Here is a 22968-nt window from a genome sequence, read left to right as displayed (position 1 = left end):
ACTTTTGCCTACAAAGTAATATTATCTTCCCTTAACTCACAACTCTTGACTACTCATGTCCATTATAAAGGACATAAGGTTTTATGTTTCTAGAAAACTTACCTGAATTCCAATCATCTCCCACTTACAACAGTTCAAAAAGAGAATTTAGAGCTAAAAAAAAATCGTTGACACAAGTAAACATAAAAACTTTGTATGATAAAGAATTAAAGAACAAACACACCAAATATAATATTTAAACCTTCCTTCACAAAAGCCTGCACAATACCGACAATTTTTTAAAGCAACTAGCGGGAATATGATTTTAATACTCGCAATAAACCACTAGGCCCGTTTTCACTGAAAATAATGCCTAAAGTTTTAAATTCTTCAAAGTCATGTCCACTGCAGTGGACATCAGCAGCGAAAGGGTTAATGTAAGTACTTTTCAAACACGTTTTACTTATATTTTTTTGTTTTTATTTTCTTTTTGAATTTTTTTTGTTTTTTTTTATTTTTTTATTTTTTTCATTAAATCTAAGAGTTCTTAGAACTTTAGACGTTATTGAAATGAAATAAGTAACATTAAATGAAAAAGGTTTAAAACAAAAATAAACAATAAAAAAAAATTATTCAATTGATATAACTTGTTACTTTTCTAAAAATTACTTTTATTTATTAATACCTGTAAATCCGAATACTCCGCGGCTGTTGAGTGATACTGACGGCTGTAATTGTTTCAAGACATCGTAAGCATCATAAAAGAGTACATCCACTTTGTCAGGCCAGCGCCAGTTTGCCGCACTCATCTGCATAGTTTTCACCTCGAACCTTTTTCTTGATGGTCCTTCGATTATTGTCAGTCCCACACCAGGGACATGTTCTTCCTCTTAAGTTATGAGGACATAATCGCCAACTGCGATGTGTTTATGTGAAACGGGGCCTATATTAGGTGATATATCTTTTTAGCGTTTTTTTTATTGGATTTTGTTTGTGTTTACTTGGGTCGGCTAACTTGGCTCTTCTTTTCCCGTCTCTGCGACGTTTTTTCTAATTTGATTTTTTTCTTCTTCGACACGGCGCTGATGTTCGGTGAAGTCTGAAGCTATAGCCACTGTGGGTGTTACCCTTTTCACATTTCTTTTTGCCACAGATCCTGTAGGTGTTTGGGGCCTCAATAAGGCATTCTTGAACGGGGTTGGAAACCCTGCTTTTCTATCATCGTTATTATTAGCATTGTGATTAGAACTTGGTTGTGCCACAGCATCCCGCATACAGCAGACTCAATATTTTGAGGACTCTGTTCATTGATAGTTCTTCTTTGGTCAGTTGCCAGAGTTGAGTATGGTGTACCTTTGGGAGTCGAGCTAATCAATGAACCAACAGGCTGCAGTGTGAAAATCTCAAATGAACCATTCTCCGTGTTTAGCAAATCAGAGATCTGTAGTTCAAGGGAAGCATCTAGGGCGTTGTTAGCCGCGAGTGTAATGGCACTAAAGTTCAAGCCGTTATTAACATTTTCTCCCGTTTTATTGCGTATTTTTCTCCAAAAGTGAAACAGATTTTCTTCCTTTATGTCACCCAGCCATACCTGATCTTCGCATTCTTGAAACGACCTTATTTTTGGACTACCTACGAGCTTCTCAAATTGAGGTATAAATTCCTCGCCTGGGGTTTCTGGAGAGTTGCTGTCATTGAGAGCATCTGGCAAGGCTACCGAAGTCTCACTAGCATGTGGTTTGACAAGCCGTTCGTAGTTTGGAGCATCAGGAATAAATGGGTAAAGTCCACAAGCTTTAAAACCCTGCTTTATAGTTTCCGTTTTTACTGCGGAAATGCATTCCTGCAGAAGCGGCGCAAACTCTTCTCGCTTAATATGACTTCCACCGTTCTGTACTCTCCAGTCGTGGATTCTTTTCATTCAGGCTACTTTAAGAGGATGGAAAACAGCTGCGGCTGCAAAATATGAGTAGAATTAGCTGCCGAAGCAATTAAAATGATTCCCTTATATTTGCAAAATTCGCTTAATGCAAGTGACAAATGGGGCGAGTGGCCGTCCATGAAAAGTATCACTGGCAGCTTAATTTTCTCTTTTACCAAATATTGGTAAAATACATTCGTCATATACTCGTAAAACGTTTCGCAAGTCATCCATTGTCGGACTTACCAATGGCCCAATCTTTTGGGTATTTATTCAAAATATTTAGAGGCATGCGTTTATAAGGAAACAATGCGAAAATCGGCATTAGTTTTCCACTTGCAGAGGCTCCAAAAAGCAAGGTCAGGTTTTCTTTTTCGTCATTCCCTGAATTAATATAAACAGTTTTGGCACCTTTGTGAGTCAAAACCTTCTGATCTTTTGGGCACATAAAAAATGCGGACTCGTCGCAGTTGAATATTCTCGTTGGGTCATTTAGAATATCCAGTTCATTATGTTCTTGTAAATAATGTAAGACTCTGTCAAACCAACCTCCTCGGTTGCTCCGATGCGTGCTGTTGTAAGTGGCTGAGCCACCCTGAGAGATATTGATGGATTTTGCATTAAAAAGCCTTCATACCAACGTCTCCCAGGTACGCCATTAGTAAAATCAATTTTTCGGTCAATTTCTTTTGCTAGTCTACCAACCGACCTTCTGCTGGTGCTGGTCGCCTTGTCGCTGGCGAGGGGGCTTAAACGACTGCCCGAGGAATCTCTCTTTTAGAGAACCTCAGACGGTGGTGAACTAAGAGGAAAGCCTATCGTGGCTTGCAACCGTGGGATTGTAAACAGATCTCAACAGGTCATTTTACGTCTCCTGCGACTGTAAGCGAGGGGAGGATTGCCGCACCAGCACCACCCCAAGCCAAAGTGTTGAGGTACCCGTGCCGATGGATGAATGGTCAGCGGGTGGGTTATTAGGATTGCTGATCCCGAACGGTCCCATCCAACGCCCGGGCAAAGTCGGTTGTATAAGTGCCTTCTCAACGACCGGCTCTGTGGACGAGTGACCAACCCTTTCTGGCTTACTCGTGGGACCAACATGAACGAAAACATAACTAATAAACAAAAAAAACAAAAAAAAACATAAACTCGGACATAACGACAATGGACATAATCGACTCCGCAACGGACGTAACGCTGACGGAGACGGTGACGACGGTAAGGACAATGACTACGAACTTTGACACTCACAGGGCCCCGTTGCCACATGCGACGGAGTCTGAAGAGGAGCAGTACTTGCGGTAGAACCATCTACAGTACACCAAAGGCGCAATCGATATCAGTGACAACAACAACAGAAAAAAAGGTTCAGATGGGTACCAACCACAGAACCCAGGGACCAACTCCTAACTGCAAGGAGGCTGGCGGTACCGTACTGTGGTTGGTACCAGGCCTCCAAAGGAAAGAAGAAAAAGAAAAGCCAAGGACAGATTAGGCGTAATAGGTACCAGCGAGCGCTGTATACTCTACGGAGGATACTATCTGGCGAGATCGCAAGCGGTTCCGCGGACGTCGCATCCCTCACATAGGTGGTGGAGGAGTACGAACGCTTCCAAAGGGAGCATCCGACTCCTCAACAGCCAAGACAACCAAGCTCGGCTGGGGATGTTTCTCAAAAGAGAAATAGATCCGGCCTTGAAAACGGCAATGAAGCTGTCTCGAAGAAACCCAAACGGGCGGACACGGAACAGACATCCAGGAGACACTTCAGCGAAGTCGCCAGAGACCACCTACAAGTGGCCATAGTGGATGCTGACAGCCGATCGCCAGCAACGATTCAACAGAACTCGGTGGATCGAGGTCGGTTTGTCGAAACTTGCTATGCGGCACGTGCGCGACAACCCGAATGGACCTCTCCCAGTCTTTGACTCCTCCGAGACCCTGAGAGGATACAGCATCATGAGGTGCGCGGACCAGGTCTCGTTGGAATTTCTGACAAGGTGTGTAGCACAAATTAGCGGAGAGGTAAACAACCTCCAGCTAAAGCTAATACCTGCCTCAGAGGTTCCAAAAGGAGCTCGTGCGCGCAGCTGGCTCCCCCCCCCCCCCCCCTCCCCTGGAGGACTCGAGAGAGGAGTTGCTGGACTGCATCAAATTGTACAACAGCAGCATTCCGGCTATTGCAGAATGGCAGTTGATAAAAGAGGAAACGCCGTCGAAAACCAGTAAACCAATCCTGGTGGCCATCTGCGAGGAGTCCCTAGAGGCTCTGGCCAAGGCGGACTACAAAATCGCCTTTGCGTTTCGCATGGCCAAGGTAAAGGTATTCCGCGGCGACACAATCCCTGGTGAAGACGACCCTGATGAAGTTGAAGGGGCAGGTAATCTGCTGCAGGGTGTCAACATCAAGGACGGGGACACAACAAAATACTAAGTGTATACAGATTAATCTGCAGCACTCTAAAAGTGGTACAGATAGTCTTAAAATCCTTCTCGGTGAGGAGGATATCAACATCAGCCTAATCCAAGAGCCCTGGGTCCACAATCAGGAAATCAGGGGGCCAAACATCAGCACACACAATCTGTTCTACAAAACGGATGCAGGTAAGCCAAGAGCAGGCATTTTTAGTATTTTTTTAGTATTTATTTATTTAGCCAATTAGAATACAAAATCTTACAGGCTAAGTAGAAATATGTGGTAACAGTAGGCAAATTACTAGTATAAATAAATGGCTTACTTATAAAAAGGGTTTATTGTATTTAAAAAGCGCTCTTTTGAGCAAGAAAAATCGATTTCCAAATAATTTAAAATTCTATTAAACTCGATCAAGGTTCTAGTAATTGGAGCATTGATTGCATAAAGAGCTTTGAAAAGACGAACATTGAAGAATTCAGAGTTCCTAAGCGGTCTGGCAGGAATGTTTATGAAAATCCTCTCAAGGAGCATGCCCAGTCGCACCGCGAAAAACGTCAAAAATAAACGACAGCGATAAAATTAGTCTCCTGTTCTGCAGTGACTTTAAATTAATCAATAGGTATCTAGCTTCATAAGTCGGAATGGGTTCAGAGAAGCGTAAGCTGCGCAAAGCAAAACATAAGAATACTTTCTGGATCCGCTCGATTATTGCAATGTGGCACTGATAATACGGCGACCAAATGAAACAGGCATACTCAAGTTAAGAGCGCACAAACGCTGTATACAAAAGCTTTAGCGTGTAAGAGTCAGTAAACTCCGAGCTATGGTATACATGCTTTCTTATGTTCAAATTACAACACAGCAGACCTAACAGTAGTAAAGCTGGAGAGCGTGTCCTACCAGGCCATCTACGTGGTCTCGGCCTACATGGCCCATGACAGGATGGCTCCACCACCAGAACTGGAAAGCTTCATTAATAATAGCGGCGGGTGCAGCATAATTATCGGCTGCGACGCCAATGCAAGAAACACGATATGGGGCAGCTCCTTAACCAACGAGAGGGGTGAGTCACTTCTACATTTTATTCTTAACTCCAAACTCAGTATTTGCAACAACGGCAACAAACCCACTTTTATATTTCTTAGTTCAGACAGGTATCAGTGCTGGGAGGATTTCCTAGATCTAACTTTGACAACCGACGATGACCCGGCGTTAGTGGAATACTGGAGAGTGTCAGACAAAGCCTCTCTCTCGGACCACCGCTGGATCTTCTTCGACATCAGATTTGGATCTGGCCAGACTCACCGCTATAGAAACCCAAGAAGAACAAAGCGGGATAAATTTGTAAGGCTAACTAAGCCAGCTTTAGAAATAAGCGAACCAAACATAAACTGCTCTCAAAAGCTCGATGAGCTAGTCAAGAGTCAAGCAAGTGCACCCCATTTAGTATTCGTAAAAAGAAGTCCCCATCCTGGTGGATCGGGGACCTTAGAAAACTTAGAACGACAGTACGGAAGGCATTTAATGAGTGTCTTACAACCAAGGAGTGGCAGCCATGTAGGGAGGCGCTCAAAACATATAAAAAAGCTATAAGGGTAGCGAAGGCTGTATCCTGGCAGTCCTTCTTCTCCAGCCTGAGTAAAATTCTGTCCAAAGAACACCACAACAATCACTTCGTAAGAAGCGAGGTAGGCCTACGGACAAACTCAGCAGAGGACTCCCTGGGCACACTCATCAATACTCACTTCCCTGGATGCGATCTAACACCAGTAAAAGAATCTCTCTGCAGGGACTCTCAGCCCTCAGAGGGCTTACTGGACAGGATAATAGACAGCCAAAAGATCAGTTTTGCTATCAATGGCTTCTCTCCATTCAAATCGCCCGGTCTGGATGGCATTATCCCGGTAATGCTACAAAAACTAGATGATCCAATGATCCCCTGGCTGGAAACGGTATACAGAGCGAGTATAGCCCTGACCTATATTCCACAAAGCTGGAGAAAAACAAAAGTAATCTTTCTGGCAAAATCGGGCAGGCGCACACACGAAAACGCCAAAGACTACAGGCCAATAAGCCTCACATCCTTCATGCTCAAGGCCCTTGAGAGGCTTCTGGATATCTATATTAGATCAATAATAACAGGACCAAATCTGTCAAAGGCACATCACGCCTACATGAAGGTAGATCTACGGAGACTGCCCTCCATGAGCTAACGGGTTTTGTGCAAAGATCACTACACTACAAACAATTCACACTAGCAGCTTTCTTAGATATAGAAGGCGCCTTCAACAATATCGAAACCGGCACAATTGTGGAAGCCCTGCAAAGGGCCGGAGTTGACAACCACATCTGTGGATGGACTCAATCAATGCTGGAAAACAGAACCATACAAGTGGATATGGGCTCAGTGACAATGACCCGCAAAGTGAGTCGAGGTACACCCCAGGGCGGGGTCCTCTCGCCACTACTCTGGGTCATTGCACTGAACGAGATACTACTCGAACTCGACAAGAATGGTGTTAAGGCAGTAGCATATGCAGACGATGTGGTCATGGCAGTCTCGGGGGCTTTTCCCTCCACGCCAAGCGACAGCCTTCAGGGCGTGCTAAGCAGACTGCACACCTGGGCAACATCGTGCGGCCTCAACATCAACCCTAGCAAAACATATCTGATACTGTTCAGTAACGGAACAAAAATACCAACTTTTCGACTACCCTCAATAGATGGAACGGAACTCTCGCTCTCTACTAGAGTTAATTACCTAGGCGTCGAAATTTACAACAAGTTAAATTGGAAAACCAATATCGAAAAAAGAATAGAGAAGGCGTATAGTCAGCAGAAATTGGGGGCTAAAGCCAAAACTTATGATGTGGCTCTACACGGCGGTCATAAGGCCCATCCTAGCGTACGGAGCCATAGCATGGTGGCCTGCCCTGAACAAGCAATACAACACTAAAAAACTAGACAAAATACGAAGGGAAGCATGCGCAGGGGTAACAGGTGCACTTAGATCGTGGCCGACGGATGCACTAAACGTTATACTTAACCTGCTGCCACTGACCCTCCACATCAGATATACAGCGATCAGCACAGCCATCAGACTAAGGGAGTCTAAATGCTGGAAAGAAAAAGGTTATGGCCACAGTGATATCCTAGCAATGCTCACCGATGTGGATTCGACAACAGATTACAGATTGATTTTCGACAGAAATTACAAGGTGCAGATACCCTCTAGAACGGATTGGGCGGACGACAGAGTTGGCAGGGAGGAGGCCACCTCAATCTACACTGACGGGTTCAAAATGGACTGCGGCGTCGGTGCAGGTGTCTACTCCAATTAACTAGAAGTCGCAATCCCCATCCGTCTTCCAAACACAGCCAGCATCTTCCAAGCAGATCTGCAAGGAATAGAGAGGGCCTGCATCTCCCTTTTGCAGAACCGGATAGACGGTGAGGTAGTTATATACTCCGAGAGCCAAGCGGCACTCAAAGCGCTAGAATCACCGTACACATCCTCTAAAGCCGTCGATAACTGTAAGAAGGTGCTACGTGAAGCAGCCAACCAGGCAGCTGTCACTCTCAGCTGGGTACCCGGTCACAGGAACATTGACGGCAACGAAAAAGCGGATGAAATAGTAAAGGAAGGAGCATCGTTAGACATCACGGAAGCAGTCGCGGTGCATCGACCACTCACATCAGTTCAAAGAGACATTCTCACCTATCTAAGGAAAACAGCAATCCGCGATTGGTTCCAGGAGGAAGTGCATCAAAATGGCGCCTAGAGCGCTACTTGGGCCCGGCTCCAAAGCCGGGCAGCACAGCAACTTACCAACCGAAAAAAGATGATCCTTGCTGACTGCAAACCAGACCTGTTAAATTTGAATTAGAATTAGTAATCAATTAATTAGATGCCTATTTTAATGGCCAATGATTATTTCAATTGTTTTCCGTAAAAAGCAATTACTAATTGATTACCATTAGAAAAAAATCAAAAAAAAATCATGATTTTTCCGATTATTGAAAAAAATCAAAAATAATCAAAAGTAATCAAAAAAGGCGTTTTTGATTACTTTTGATTTTTTCGATTATTTTTGATTTTTTTTTTTTTTTTGATTTTTTTTGATTATTTTTAATTATTTTCCTGTTTTGTTGAAAGAAAAATTCTGGTTTGTTGCATGCACGGAATAATTTCTTCATACAAGTACATTATAGGATGCAATATTAAATCGTAACCGCTTATAGAGGCAAATATATACGTGCAACATATAGGGCGAATGGTACATGAGCGTTGATCTAAACATATTCTCCGGTAAGTATATACAAGTGCATAATTTGCTACACTCATTATATAAAATAATAACGATCCTCTATGGTTCATCCTTAAGTCAAGCCAATTTTGTTTTGTATACAAAATTAATATATCCACTATTTTGGATTACGTTATGGCTATGCACTGATTGTTTTGTACATACAAGTACATTAGAGGTTGTACCGGTATATCGTGAGCGCTTATCTAGGCATATGGGTACATATGTATGTACATACCCACCTACAAATTATCGTGTTTATAAGTGTTTCCGATGAATACCTGGGGAGTGCGTATTGTTTTATGACAAAACAATATGCTCAAACAATATGTATGAGTAATACTACTTAGGTTGATGGTTGATAGCTTCACTTCCAACCGGAGCGATCCTCTAAGTTGTCATTCATCATCATGATTAGTTGTCTAACCAAAGGTTGTTATATTCCAGATAAATTTATTAACATATGTCCATGTGCATTAGATTAAAACTTCTTTTTATTTCCTTATTATTACGTCTTAAATCTTAAGTTTTGCATAGTGAGCCATATTTCTAGTATTAACAACGGAAATTACAGAAAGGTGAGGTTTCGTCCCAATCTAATGTACATGCTCAATGGTACAGTTAGAAAATGTAAGCTTTAGTAATTTCATGTTATTTTTTATTAATTATTTATATATATGTGTTTTTGTAAACATAAAAATTGCAAAAGTTGATGTTTTAAAAGAAGTGATGTTATGAAATGTGTATCTAATTAATAATTATTTGCATCAATTAAGAATTGTTTCATTAAATTAACATTGCCAAAAATAACGATATTTCGATGGAAATCAAAACTTAAAAGAAAGTAAAATAGGAGGTATTTATGTATATTCATTATCTAAAAGTTCTTTTAGTCATTATAACATATTTGCATGTGCTCTCAATAAAAATAAGGTTTCGAATGAAACGTCCGACAAAGACTGACGCCTTGGAGGATTTATAATTCCTGCAAAGGAAAATAGTCGCTCAACAGGAGCAGAAGAAGTTAAAGGCGTGTTGAAGAGTTTTGCAGTTTCTTTCAACGCTCTTCGTGTTTTCCAAATGTCCATGCTAGTATATGAATCACCCAGATAGCTATACAGCTCATTTTGTGCCAAATTTTTCTGCCCACCTTTTGTTGGAGAACATTGCCCCACACTGGCGATGGTATGAAACCAATATTACTAAAATAAAGCGAACAATGTGATAAACTTTGATTACAAAACAATCAGTGCATAGTCATAAATTAAAAAATAGCGGATATATTAATTTTGGAAACAAAACAAAATTGGCTTGACTTAAGTATGAAACCATTATTATTTTATATAAGGAGTGTAATAATGCACATGTATATATACTTACCGGAGAATATGTTTAGATCAACGCTCATATACCATTCGCCCTATATGTTGCACGTATATATTTGCCTCTATAAGCGGTTACGATTTAATATTGCATCCTATAATGTACTTGTATGAAGAAATTATTCCGTGCATGCAACAAACCAGAATTTTTCTTTCAACAAAACAGGAAAATAATTAAAAATAATCAAAAAAAATTAAAAAAGAAAAAATCTAAAATAATCGAAAAAATCAAAAATAATCAAAAGTAATCAAAAATCAAAACTAATCAAAAGTAATCAAAAACGCCTTTTTTGATTACTTTTGATAATTTTTGATTTTTTTCAATAATCGGAAAAATCATGATTTTTTTTTTGATTATTTTTTAATTAATTGAAAAGTAATCATTAAAAACAGAAAATAATGGCAAGTAATCATTAAATGGCGTTTAAAGAAAATAATCAATGAACGGCTAATAATTACCATTAGTAATCAATATTTAACAGGTCTGCTGCAAACCCACACTCAGCAACTGTCTTTACCCATTTAACCAGCATTTCTTCTTCTACGACAGTCAAAACTGTTGGTTTGTGTCCCTAACGGTTTCTTATGCCTATCAAATATTTTATCTCTAAGAGTCTGTTCAGGAATTTTATAAAGTTTTGCAGCTTTGTAAATACTTAATTTTTCATTAGTGACACCATTAAGCGCTGCTGCAAATCTTCTTTTGTGTAACGAGCTTTTGTCATTTTTTCTATAAAATTAAGTTATTAACCCAATAATCAGCGAATGGAGATCGAATTAAGTTTGAGGCAGTTTTCTTAAATTTTTTTGAAAAAATACGCGCATAAGTAACGCCTCTCCAAAAATGCGTGCTTGCCGTTTCACTGCTAAAATGTAAATGCGCCGTGGTATCGCTAAGCGGTAATTTGAGGTTTATATTCAATTTTTTTTTTTGCTATTATCAATATTCATTCAAAACAATAGTAAAGAATATATTCAATAGTAAAGAAGTTGAAATCTTGATACATTTATTTAAATTAAATGAAAAATTATTGAATAAACATTATTTCGTTAAAATGTTGTGCTTCGCAGAGCTTTTGATTACAATATTGACGAATAGAATAATAAAAGTGTACCACGAAATTACATCAAAATCTTCCTCGGAGGTTTATTTAATAATTAAAATACTTAAAAAATAGGGGTTCTTATGAAATATTAAAGAAAATATGAAAAACATAAAGTATTATATTACATCACAAAAAAAGTGTGTCCCTAATTTCGTGGGTTAGAAATACTAAAAAAAAAAAGTTATAAAAATTATTGGAATAAGTTTTGCAGTAATAGAAACGTTTAAGAAATGTTCACTAAATACCAAAAAATGATCATCATAAAAAAAATTTAACGATAAAATTTTTACAGGCTTAACAAAATACATTGGAATTCTTAACACTTTACTTAAGAGGCATCCTTACAACAGGCTCATTTTCCGAGCTACCAACTTTATATTGCTTGACATTTAATATTAGGTTTAATATTACAAAATTTGTAAAATATCAATTATTATACCGTAAAACCAATATTTATTATGAAATTTTCAGTTAAAAAAAAAAACTCCCCCAAATCCTTGTTTGGAAGAAAAAATCGAAATGCCACGAAATTAGGGACACTTACGTTAATTATTATTTTAAACAACCTTTATTAGGAAAATTATAAGTATTTAATAACAATATGAGAAAAATCGATTTTTGATAAAAATTTCAAAACTAAATATTGAAAAACGTTAAAAAAAAAATCATTTTGGGTTTGTTTACCGCGGCCACCGTGGTGTGATGACAGCCTTCTCCGCCTACCACACCGTATGCCCTGGGTTCACACCCCGGACAAAGCAACATCAAAATTTTAGAAATAAGGTTTTTCAATTAGAAGCAAATTTTTCTAAGCGGGGTCGCCCCTCGGCAGTGTTTGGCAAGCGCTCCGGGTGTATTTCTGCCATGAAAAGCTCTCAGTGAAAACTCATCTGCCTTGCAGATGCCGTTCGGAGTCGGCATAAAACATGTAGGTCCCGTCCGGCCAATTTGTAGGGAAAATCAAGAGGAGCACGACGCAAATTGGAAGAGAAGCTCGGCCTTAGATCTCTTTGGAGGTTATCGCGCCTTACATTTATTTTTTTTAATTGAAATAAACGCCTATTCTTCTTTAAACTCCATCGTGCTAGAGATTTTGAGTTGTTGAAGTAGAATTTGTAAAAAAAAGTATAGGTTACAACAGAAGTGTTTACTTTAAAAGTCGCTAAAACGTGTACGATTGATAGTGTATTGAATTTTTTAGGAAATTCCTGATTATTTTGCAGCTTCTGTTAACGTTCGAATTTCTGAACTGTCGAATAAATATCTCAAACGTTCTTTATTTAGACTGCTTTGGGAGTGGAACTTCACAATTACAATTATGGTGTACTTCACTGAAGAGTGTTCGCCTTCTTCTCCTAGGGTCTAGACTTTTCACGAAAAGCTTTCTAGAACAGCTGCTTATTTATTTCAGGCATGCTTAACGAACGAAACGATATCATTTCGTTACGATAATCAACGTTAATAAACGAAACGAAGTCATTTCGTTTCGTTTATTAACGTTAAGAACGACAAATTGACGTTAATTTGACGATCTTAACGTTAATAAACGAAACGAAGTGACTTCGTTTCGTTTATTAGCGTTGATTATCGTAACGAAATGATATCGTTTCGTTCGTTAAGCATGCCTGATTTATTTCTCTTTTATGTGTCTGGTATTTACATTTGTCTTCTAATCATATGCGTGTGGATGTGTGAGTAATAACTCCTGCTCTTAGGTGGTGGCTACATGTGTGTATGTGAAATAATCTCTTCGCTGTAAGCTTCGCTGTTTGCATGTATGTATGTGTGGCTGCTTGGTTTGAAATTGGCGTACGTATGATGAACATTTTTTTTGTTGATTTGACAGTCAATTCCGAATCAACAATTTGTGCGAAATTGATTCAACAGCTATTTGCGATGAGTTGCATTTTCGTATACAAGCTGTTAGAGTGGAAAACCCCTAAATATCTGTATAACAAGCTTCAACTAACCAGATCTCGGGGACTCAATACCTTGGTAATTCCCAGACATAGTACACTAGCATCCAACCGAATGATTTTGATTAGCGCTATCAAAATGTGGAACATGCTTCCAGAAAGTGTTAAAGCTCGTTTGAGTAGACACAACTTTAAAACGGAAATATACAGAGATTTTTGTAATCTGGCCTTTTGACTACATACCACTTACTGCCAATATCTTCCTTTTTCTATTCACTCGTCTTCTATTTTCAAGACTTCCTTTACTATCTGTCTTATTTCCTATTTTCATTTATTAAATTCTATTGTATTAGTATCAAGCGTTATATTTTTTACATAAATTTGTTATTATTATGTTTTATTACTATTAACTATTAATTTTCCAACTATTGTTAGAATAAGATAATATCCATTTGATGATGTATGTACATATAAAAGACCTATTAGTCTTAGTTGTACAAAAACGAAAAAGGAAATAAATTCAAAATAAATTCTAATTCAAATAAATTCAAATTCAAATTTCAGCTAAATTGACCCTCTAGCAAACAAACAAAAGAGAAATCATTAGCTGTTTATTCAATCCATTATGTTCTAAATGGCACAAAAGGTAATAAAAGAGTTGAAATAACTGTAAGGAATTTACATTTATCTTTGATCCCATGTCTATGGTTCACAATGGCAAACCAATTTTTATGGTTCCAACAAGTGATTTCATTTCAAAAATATTTTTGTCGCTGCAAATCATTACATTCAGTCTTAAATAAGTGTGTCCAAGTAATAGAATCATCTTAAATGAATTGGCATTACATACTTACAGTGTAGATCATAAACAAACAAATCTGAAGCAATTAGATTGAATGTTGAAAGATCGAAGTAAAATGAAGAGATCATCAGATCACAGAAACAAGAATAAAGACAACCAAATTTAAACGAGCCAAAGACCTACTTTTACAAATGCCACATTAACAAAAAGAAAATTGATTACTGCATTTGGTCTAAAACATCTAAAGCTGAAATGCCACCAGCTGTCCGGTAATTGCTACTACGATTAACTGAAATGTTTTTAGGTGGAAGAAAATTAAGAGCACGAGTAAAAGCAAATACATATTTACGAATGCATGCTTATTCTTGTACTTACATACATTTATACATATATGTACATATGTAGCTATGCACTTTTATTAAACCATGTCTCTGGCTTTGGTTTGGGTTATTTGTCTTAATTACTTAAGAACTTTCAAAGTTAATTTATAACCTCTGTGCGTTTCTAAATTTCTATCTGGAACAAATTTTAATTTTTGTTTACAGCTTCCGTTTTTCCGTTGTTGCCGTGCAGATTTTTTGGGTTTTTTATAATTGGGTGAAATTTTAATTGAGTAGAATTTCGGCTTAATTTATTTATTTTTATGTATGTATGTGTATGTCGGCGGCCACCGTGGTGTGATGGTAGCGTGCTCCGCCTATCACACCGTATGCCCTGGGTTCAACTCCCGGGCAAAGCAACATCAAAATTTTAGAAATAAGATTTTTCAATTAGAAGAAAATTTTTCTAAGCGGGGTCGCCCCTCGGCAGTGTCTGGCAAGCGCTCCGATTGTATTTCTGCCATGAAAAGCTCTCAGTGAAAACTCATCTGCCTTGCAGATGCCGTTCGGAGTCGGCATAAAACATGTAGGTCCCGTCCGGCCAATTTGTAGGGAAAAATCAAGAAGAGCACGACGCAAATTGGAAGAGAAGCTCGGCCTTAGATCTCTTCGGAAGTTATCGCGCCTTACATTTATTTTTTTTAATTTTATGTATGTAGGTAGGTGTGTAAAAAGATTTATGAATGCCACTACAATTTAATCATTAATTGCCAAAAAGCAAATATCTTCAGGCAAGAATTAATTTCCTACAAAAATATAAATATATAGTCTAAGAGCCCGTTGAAATTTCGTCAGTGCATACTTCCAATTGATGCAGGATCGTTGGTCTATTATAAAACTTGAGTCATAGTGATTTAACAGATATCGTGCAAGAATTTTGCAGTAAAATAGACCTTTCTTTTTTCATTTTATAAAGACTGATTTTCATATATGGTCCTCGTCACGATAGTAGAAGCAACTAGCCTCATTGCCAGACACTTTCCATAATGGCTTTGTCCAGCCAGACACTTTGTGTAATGCAAAACTGTACTTTTTCATAAAACGAAAGCTCAGTGTTTTACGGCAAACAAAATTTCAAAAGTTTTTTTTAAGATTTTGTATTCGAATTTCAGTATAAAATTGCTTCGATGCTCTTTGAAGTTTACAAGGATTAAAAGTGTCTGGCTACTCAAAGCCACTATGGAAAGTGTCTGGGTAATCAAAGCCATGATTTTTTCAGACAATAATCTATGCCCAATACGTAAGCTTATGGTAAAATTTGATGTTGCTAGCTGTTAAAATGAGGCAGAAATGGCGAAACCCCTCTTATTGAACAATCAATTGTATGGGAGGTATATGCTATAGTGGTCCGATCCGGTCGATTCCGACAAATGTCAAATCCCCCATCAAAATATGCCTGCTTATCAAATTTCATCAAGATATCTCAAAAATTGAGGGCCTATTTTGCGTTCAAACAAACGGACAGACGGACGGACATGGCTAAATAAACTTAGCTCGTCGCCTGATCATTTTGGTATACTTATTGGTGGGTCTAACGGAAACGTATACATAAAAAATGATTTGGAGCCTTGAAAATGAAAAAAATCGATTTCGACCAAAACAAGTCCCAAAAACAAAAAAAAATATTTTTTTGAAAAACTGTTAATGCCAACGTTTTTATCGCATAATTTTAAGTGGGATAGGAACTATGAGACAAATTCGTTTTCATCGGCAACACTTTTGCACGTTTCTGAAGAAACCCTTAAAAAAAATGGCGAAAAAATAAATTTTTTCATCAAAACACTCCTCAAAACCCAAAAAATATTTTTTTTTTTTTTTAAAACTGTTAACGCCAAAATTTTTAGCGGACAATTTTGAGTCGGACAGGCTATACATGAAAATTTTAAAATCAAATGAAATTTTTTTAAGTAGGTCATGAAAAAAACCTTAAAAATCAAAGAAAAAAAAAGTCAAAAAACTCAAATTTTGCAGGCTCGAAAATTATTTTTTTGTATGTAAGTTGTTTGGAAAAATTTTGTTTTGATATCTTTTGGTTTGTATAAACATCTAATTGGTCACCATTAAAAAATATTTTTACATGTCATTGTCAACATTTTTTGCGAAGTCTGATGATTCAAAAGTTATTTAAGGTCAATGTTGACTTAATTGAAAACTTTGGAAAAAAATTTCCTAATATAAAGTTTGAAGCAATCCATTTTAAACGTAACAAAATTCTAGTGGAACTAGTGACTAGTTTCAAAAACGGCTGCCTGTCTGTTTTTGGTGCTTCTTAAAATTTTGATTGTCCTTGAACGCGTTCAACGCTGTAATATAAATACCCAAATGTGCATATAAGCATATTCTAACATATGTACGTGTTGTATTCTTGCAGATTCCTTTCAAATCAGATTCATATACAAGTGTATATGTGTACGAATACCTGGGGAATAAAAGAGTTTATTATTCGAATAATTTTTTTTCAAATAGTCCGACCCCTAGTTGCTATTCATCCGGAAATACCTTTTTTTCATAATGAAGTATACACAAAAGAGAAAATAGAAGAAAACATAAAAATATTTTTTTATAAATTTGTATTCAAGTTCTATGAAAATAAGCACTGCCAAGAAAAACAAAAATTCTCCTAAAACAAAGTAAATTTCCGCTAAAGAATTTTCTCTAGAGGGTCTCGAATACAGGTGTTCAGCAAGGAAAGCAAATTACTCACAACACCATTATGACTGCCTCAGCGTTCTTTATGGAAACCTTCTTCTTAGGCTCAAGAGTGACATTATTGAGATTATGACACCTCATAAGCAGTGACATAATCCCAACTAAAAAGTATGTCTTGGCACCGAAAATACTCTCGCATACGATCTAAATATCTAAAAATATTGTAATGCGACTTAACAGGTTTACACTTTAATCTTATAATGTATATGTAGACATTGAACGGATTGGTTAAAAACGCATAGATTTTACCATATAATTAATAATTGCATTACTTACCAAAATTTGTCAACCAACCCAATAATGTATGTTCATACTTTATTTAAAATATTGCAGATTTTCCTAATTTTAAATTCATCGCATAGTTTATATACATGTACATATCTAGAAATGTTTACTTGTCCAAATACTTAGTTTTACATAACACACACTTTCACATTTATTTAAGCGTTCAAAATCAAAATCAATTTAAAGCTTTGGTCTAAGTCAGCAAAACTAATTTCCATTGTAGGAATCGTATATCTCCTCTTATTATACTCAGTTGAGCAGAGCTCACAGAGTATATTAACTTTGATTGCATAACGGTTGGTTGTACAGGTATAAAGGAATCGAGATAGATATAGACTTCCATATATCAAAATCATCAGTATCAAAAAGAAATTCGATTGAGCCATGTCCGTCCGTCCGTCCGTCCGTCCGTCTGTCCGTTAACACGATAACTTGAGTAAATTTTGAGGTATCTTGATGAAATTTGGTATGGAGGTTCCTGGGCACTCATCTCAGATCGCTATTTAAAATGAACGATATCGGACAATAACCACGCCCACTTTTTCGATATCGAAAATTTCGAAAAATCGAAAAAGTGCGATAATTCATTACCAAATACGCATTAAGCGATGAAACCTGGTAGGTGAGTTAAGCTTATGACGCAGAATAGAAAACTAGTACAATTTTGGACAACGTGCGTGGCACCGCCTACTTTTAAATGAAGGTAATTTAGAAGTTTTGCAAGCTGTAATTTGGCAGTCGTTGAAGATATCATGATGAAGTTTGGCAGGAACGTTACTCTTATTACTTTATGTCTGCATAATAAAAATTAGCAAAATCGGAGAACGACCACGCCCACTTTTTAAAAAAAATTTTTTTTTAATTCAAATTTTAAAAGAAAAGTTAATATCTTTACAGCATATAAGTAAATTATGCCAAAATTCAACTCCAGTAATGATATGGTGCAACAAAATACAAAAATAAAAGAAAATTTCAAAATGGGCGTGGCTCCGCCCTTTTTCATTTAATTTGTCTAGGATGCCATAAGTCGAACAAAAGTCAACCAATCATTGTGAAATTTGGTAGAGGCTTAGCTCCTAGGACGATAACTGTTTTCTGTGAAAAAGGGCGAAATCGGTTGAAGCCACGCCCAGTTTTTATACACAGTCGGCCGTCTGTCCTTCCGCTCGGCCTTTAACACGATAACTTGAGCAAAAATCGATATATCTTTACTAAACTCAGTTCACGTATTTATCTGGACTCACTTTGTATTGGTGTAAAAAATGGCCGAAATCCGACTATGACCACGCCCACTTTTTCGATATCGAAAATTACGAAAAATGAAAAAAATGCCATAATTATATACCAAATACGAAAAAAAGGAACGAAACATGGTAATTGTATTGGTCTATTGACGCAAAATATAACTTTAGAAAAAACTTGGTAAAATGGGTGTGACGCCTACCATATTAAGTAGAATAAAATGAAAAAGTTTTGCAGGGCGAAATCAAAAGCACTTGGAATCTTGGAAGGAATACTGTACGTGGTATTACATATATAAATAAATTAGCGGTACCCGACAGATGATGTTCTGGATCACACTGGTCCACATTTTGGTAGCTATCTCGAAAACGCCTTCACATATACAACTAAGGGCCACTCCCTTTTAAAACCCTCATTAATACCTTTAATTTGATACCCATATCATACAAACGCATTCTAGAGTCACCCCTGGTCCACGTTTATGGCGATATCGCGAAAAGGCGTCCACATATAGAACTAAGGCCCACTCCTTTTTAAAATACTCATTAACACCTTTCATTTGATACCCATATCGTACGAAAAAATTCTAGAGTCACCCCTGGCCCACCTTTATGGCGATATTTCGAAAAGGCGTCCACCTATAGAACTAAGGTCCACGCCCTTTTAAAATACTCATTAACACCTTTCATTTGATACCCATATCGTACAAACAAATTCTAGAGTCACCCCTGGTCCACCTTTATGGCGATATTTCGGAAAGGCGTCCACCTATAGAACTAAGGTCCACGCCCTTTTAAGATACTCATTAACAGCTTTCATTTGATACCCATATCGTACAAACAAATTCTAGAGTCACCCCTCGTCCACGTTTATGGCGATATCTCGAAAAGGCGTCCACACATAAAATTAAGGCCCACTCCTTTTTAAAATACTCATTAACACCTTTCATTTGATACCCATATCGTACAAACAAATTCTAGAGTCGCCCCTGGTCCACCTTTATGGCGATATTTCGAAAAGGCGTCCACCTATAGAACTAAGGCCCACGCCCTTTTAAAATACTCATTAACACCTTTCATTTGATACCCATATTGTACAAACGCATTCTAGAGTCACCCCTGGTCCACTTTTATAACGATATTCCGAAAAGGCGTCCACCTATAGAACTAAGGCCCACTCCCTTTTAAAACACTTATTAACACCTTTCGTTTGATACCCATATTGTACAAACGCATTCTACAGTCAACTCTGGTCCACTTTTATAACGATATTCCGAAAAGGCGTCCACCTATAGAGCTAAGGCCCACTCCCTTTTAAAATACCCATTAACACCTTTCATTTGATACCCATATAGTACAAACAAATTCTAGAGTCACCCCTGGTCCTCCTTTATGGCGATATTTCGAAAAGGCGTCCACCTATAGAACTAAAGCCCACTCCTTTTTAAAATACTCATTAACACCTTTCATTTGATACCCATATCGTACAAACAAATTCTAGAGTCGCCCCTGGTCCACCTTTATGGCGATATTTCGAAAAGGCGTCCACCTATAGAACTAAGGCCCACGTCCTTTTAAGATACTCATTAACACCTTTCATTTGATACCCATATCGTACAAACAAATTCTAGAGTCGCCCATGGTCCACCTTTATGGCGATATTTCGAAAAGGCGTCCACCTATAGAACTAAGGCCCACGTCCTTTTAAGATACTAACACCTTTCATTTGATACCCATATCGTACAAACAAATTCTAGAGTCACCCCTGGTCCACGTTTATGGCGATATCTCGAAAAGGCATCCACCTATAGAACTAAGGCCTACGCCCTTTTAAAATACTCATTAACACCTTTCACTTGATACCCATATTGTACAAACGCATTCTAGAGCCACCCCTGGTCCACGTTTATGGCGATATATCGAAAAGGCATCCACCTATAGAACTAAGACCCACGCCCTTTTAAAATACTCATTAACACCTTTCACTTGATACCCATATCGTACAAACAAATTCTAGAGTCACCCCTGGTCCACCTTTATGGCGATATCTTGAAAAGGCGTCCACCTATAGAACTAAGGCCCACGCCCTTTTAAAATACTCATTAACACCTTTCATGGATACCCATATCGTACAAACAAATTCTAGAGTCACCCCTGGTCCACCTTTATGGCGATATCTTGAAAAGGCGTCCACCTATAGAACTAAGGCCCACGCCTTTTTAAAATACTCATTAACACCTTTCATGGATACCCATATCGTACAAACAAATTCTAGAGTCACCCCTGGTCCACCTTTATGGCGATATCTCGAAAAGGCGTCCACCTATAGAACTTAGGCCCACTCCCTTTTAAAATACTCATCAACACCTTGCATTTGATACCCATATCGTACAAACAAATTCTAGAGTCACCCCTGGTCCACCTTTATGGCGATATCTTGAAAAGGCGTCCACCTATAGAACTAAGGCCCACGCCCTTTTAAAATACTCATTAACACCTTTCATGGATACCCATATCGTACAAACAAATTCTAGAGTCACCCCTGGTCCACCTTTATGGCGATATCTCGAAAAGGCGTCCACCTATAGAACTTAGGCCCACTCCCTTTTAAAATACTCATCAACACCTTTCATTTGATACCCATATCGTACAAACAAATTCTAGAGTCACCCCTGGTCCATCTTTATGGCGATATCTCGAAAAGGCGTCCACCTATAGAACTTAGGCCCACTCCCTTTTAAAATACTCATCAACACCTTTCATTTGATACCCATATCGTACAAACAAATTCTAGAGTCACCCCTGGTCCACCTTTATGGCGATATCTTGAAAAGGCGTCCACCTATAGAACTAAGGCCCACGTCCTTTTAAAATACTCATTAACACCTTTCATGGATACCCATATCGTACAAACAAATTCTAGAGTCACCCCTGGTCCACCTTTATGGCGATATCTCGAAAAGGCGTCCACCTATAGAACTTAGGCCCACTCCCTTTTAAAATTATCATTAACACCTTTAATTTGATACCCATATCATACAAACGCATTCTAGAGTCAACCCTGATCCACCTTTATGGCTATATCCCTAAATGGCGTCCATCTATAGAACTATGGCCCACTTCCTCTTAAAATACTCTTTAATACCTTCCATTTGATACACATGTCATACAACCACATTCCAGGGTTACCCTAGGTTCTTTTTACAACATGGTGATTTTCCCTTACTTTGTCTCCACAGCTCTCAACTGAGTATGTAATGTTCGGTTACACCCGAACTTAGCCTTCCTTACTTGTTCTTATTACAATTTTTTTCCCTCAACTTCTCATTTTGAGCGCCAGAAATCACGATTATATTTTATTTCAATCTATTGGGCTCCAAGAGTGTTTCAGCAGTGTCTTATTGTAATTTAAGTAAGAGTACTTAACGTATAATTACGCACCATTATTATACTTTTAAATATTTTTTAATTCCATATACAAATATATACATGTACGTCAATGTAATTGCAAAACTATTTTCATCAATTTTATAAAAAAAGTACGTGCATAAATCACTTTCATCAAATTCAGTTTAAAAAAGTTCAGTAAATTTTTTTATTGTTGAGAAGTTTACCGGCTGAGAAGGTAAATCAATATTAAGCCCGCACACGTTTTCCGTCAATCACAACCGTTAACTGCAAAAGTCTAGCAAAGACTGAAAGTCATGATCAAAGATTTGGTCTCCAAAGCATGGAACGTGAAACTTTCTTGAGCGATTAAATAGCAAGCAGTGTCAGCGCCACAACCATGGCGGAACGATACAAGGTGGCAGCATGGTTACATACCTACAAACATATATAAAAATTCTATGTACTTTGTTTTTGTAAATTCGATGGAGAAATGTCAAAATCGTACTGCGCCGGAAGTTGATGTACCAAATCAAATAAAAAAGTTTATAATCAGCTGTCCCATGCTGCCACCTTGTATCGTGCCGCCATGGCCACAACAACTCCAAACCCCATTATTTGAGGCATTGTTTGCTTGAGGTAAACAGCAGAGGTAGGGAGGAATGCACTCGAAAAACAAGTGACTAACAGCAAGCTTTGCGCAGGTGCAGGCGCTATTTACACTTACATACTTACATATGTATATTTGAACGGAGCTGCGTATTTATGTGGATGGAAGGTATTACTTGTTGCCACAGTTATTTTTTTGTTAATGCGATCTGCAATCTAACATACCAACATTATCAAAAAAATCAAAACAAAATAAACAAATAATAAATAAAGAATTAACAAGAATTAAGTCCCTATTATGTTCTGGTTTAGCACTGAGTTCTAAAGAAAATATATGTAGATATGTACACTAAGGCGCATCACAATCTTTGGAGAAGAAAGTAAATACAAAATTTTTCTTCAGTCGAGATGTTTCGAAAATTACAATAAATGTCCGTTTGGAATATTTTCTCTAATATAGAGGTATAACTGAATGAGTACAAAATTAAGTACTTGCTGTCATCGACTAAGAATTCGCGCATTGGGGCC

At 37.8% G+C, this 22968-nt stretch overlaps 1 protein-coding gene across 6 annotated transcripts in view; it reads right to left on the bottom strand.

The window, feature by feature from the left end:
• The window catches only part of LOC137238542 (uncharacterized), a 45892-nt gene extending 23609 nt beyond the window's left edge, over window positions 1-22283 (bottom strand). The window contains exons 1-2 of one of the 6 annotated variants that reach the window (XM_067763656.1): window positions 21886-22283; window positions 17195-17410 (exon numbers count right to left, since the gene is read on the bottom strand). The gene's annotated coding sequence lies outside the window, so the exon portion shown is untranslated. Of the gene's footprint in view, window positions 1-664; window positions 1058-17194; window positions 18750-21735; window positions 21860-21885 lie in introns of those variants that run through there. The other 5 variants (XM_067763666.1, XM_067763660.1, XM_067763665.1 and 2 more) reach the window with 5 other exon arrangements.
• Window positions 22284-22968: the final 685 nt, after the last annotated feature.

The sequence above is a fragment of the Eurosta solidaginis genome, chromosome 1 (genome assembly GCF_040869045.1).
Source record: "Eurosta solidaginis isolate ZX-2024a chromosome 1, ASM4086904v1, whole genome shotgun sequence".
Lineage (NCBI taxonomy): Eukaryota > Metazoa > Arthropoda > Insecta > Diptera > Tephritidae > Eurosta > Eurosta solidaginis.
The sequence above is the reverse complement of the archived record's forward strand: the minus strand, read 5'-3'. Positions and strand labels throughout refer to the sequence as shown.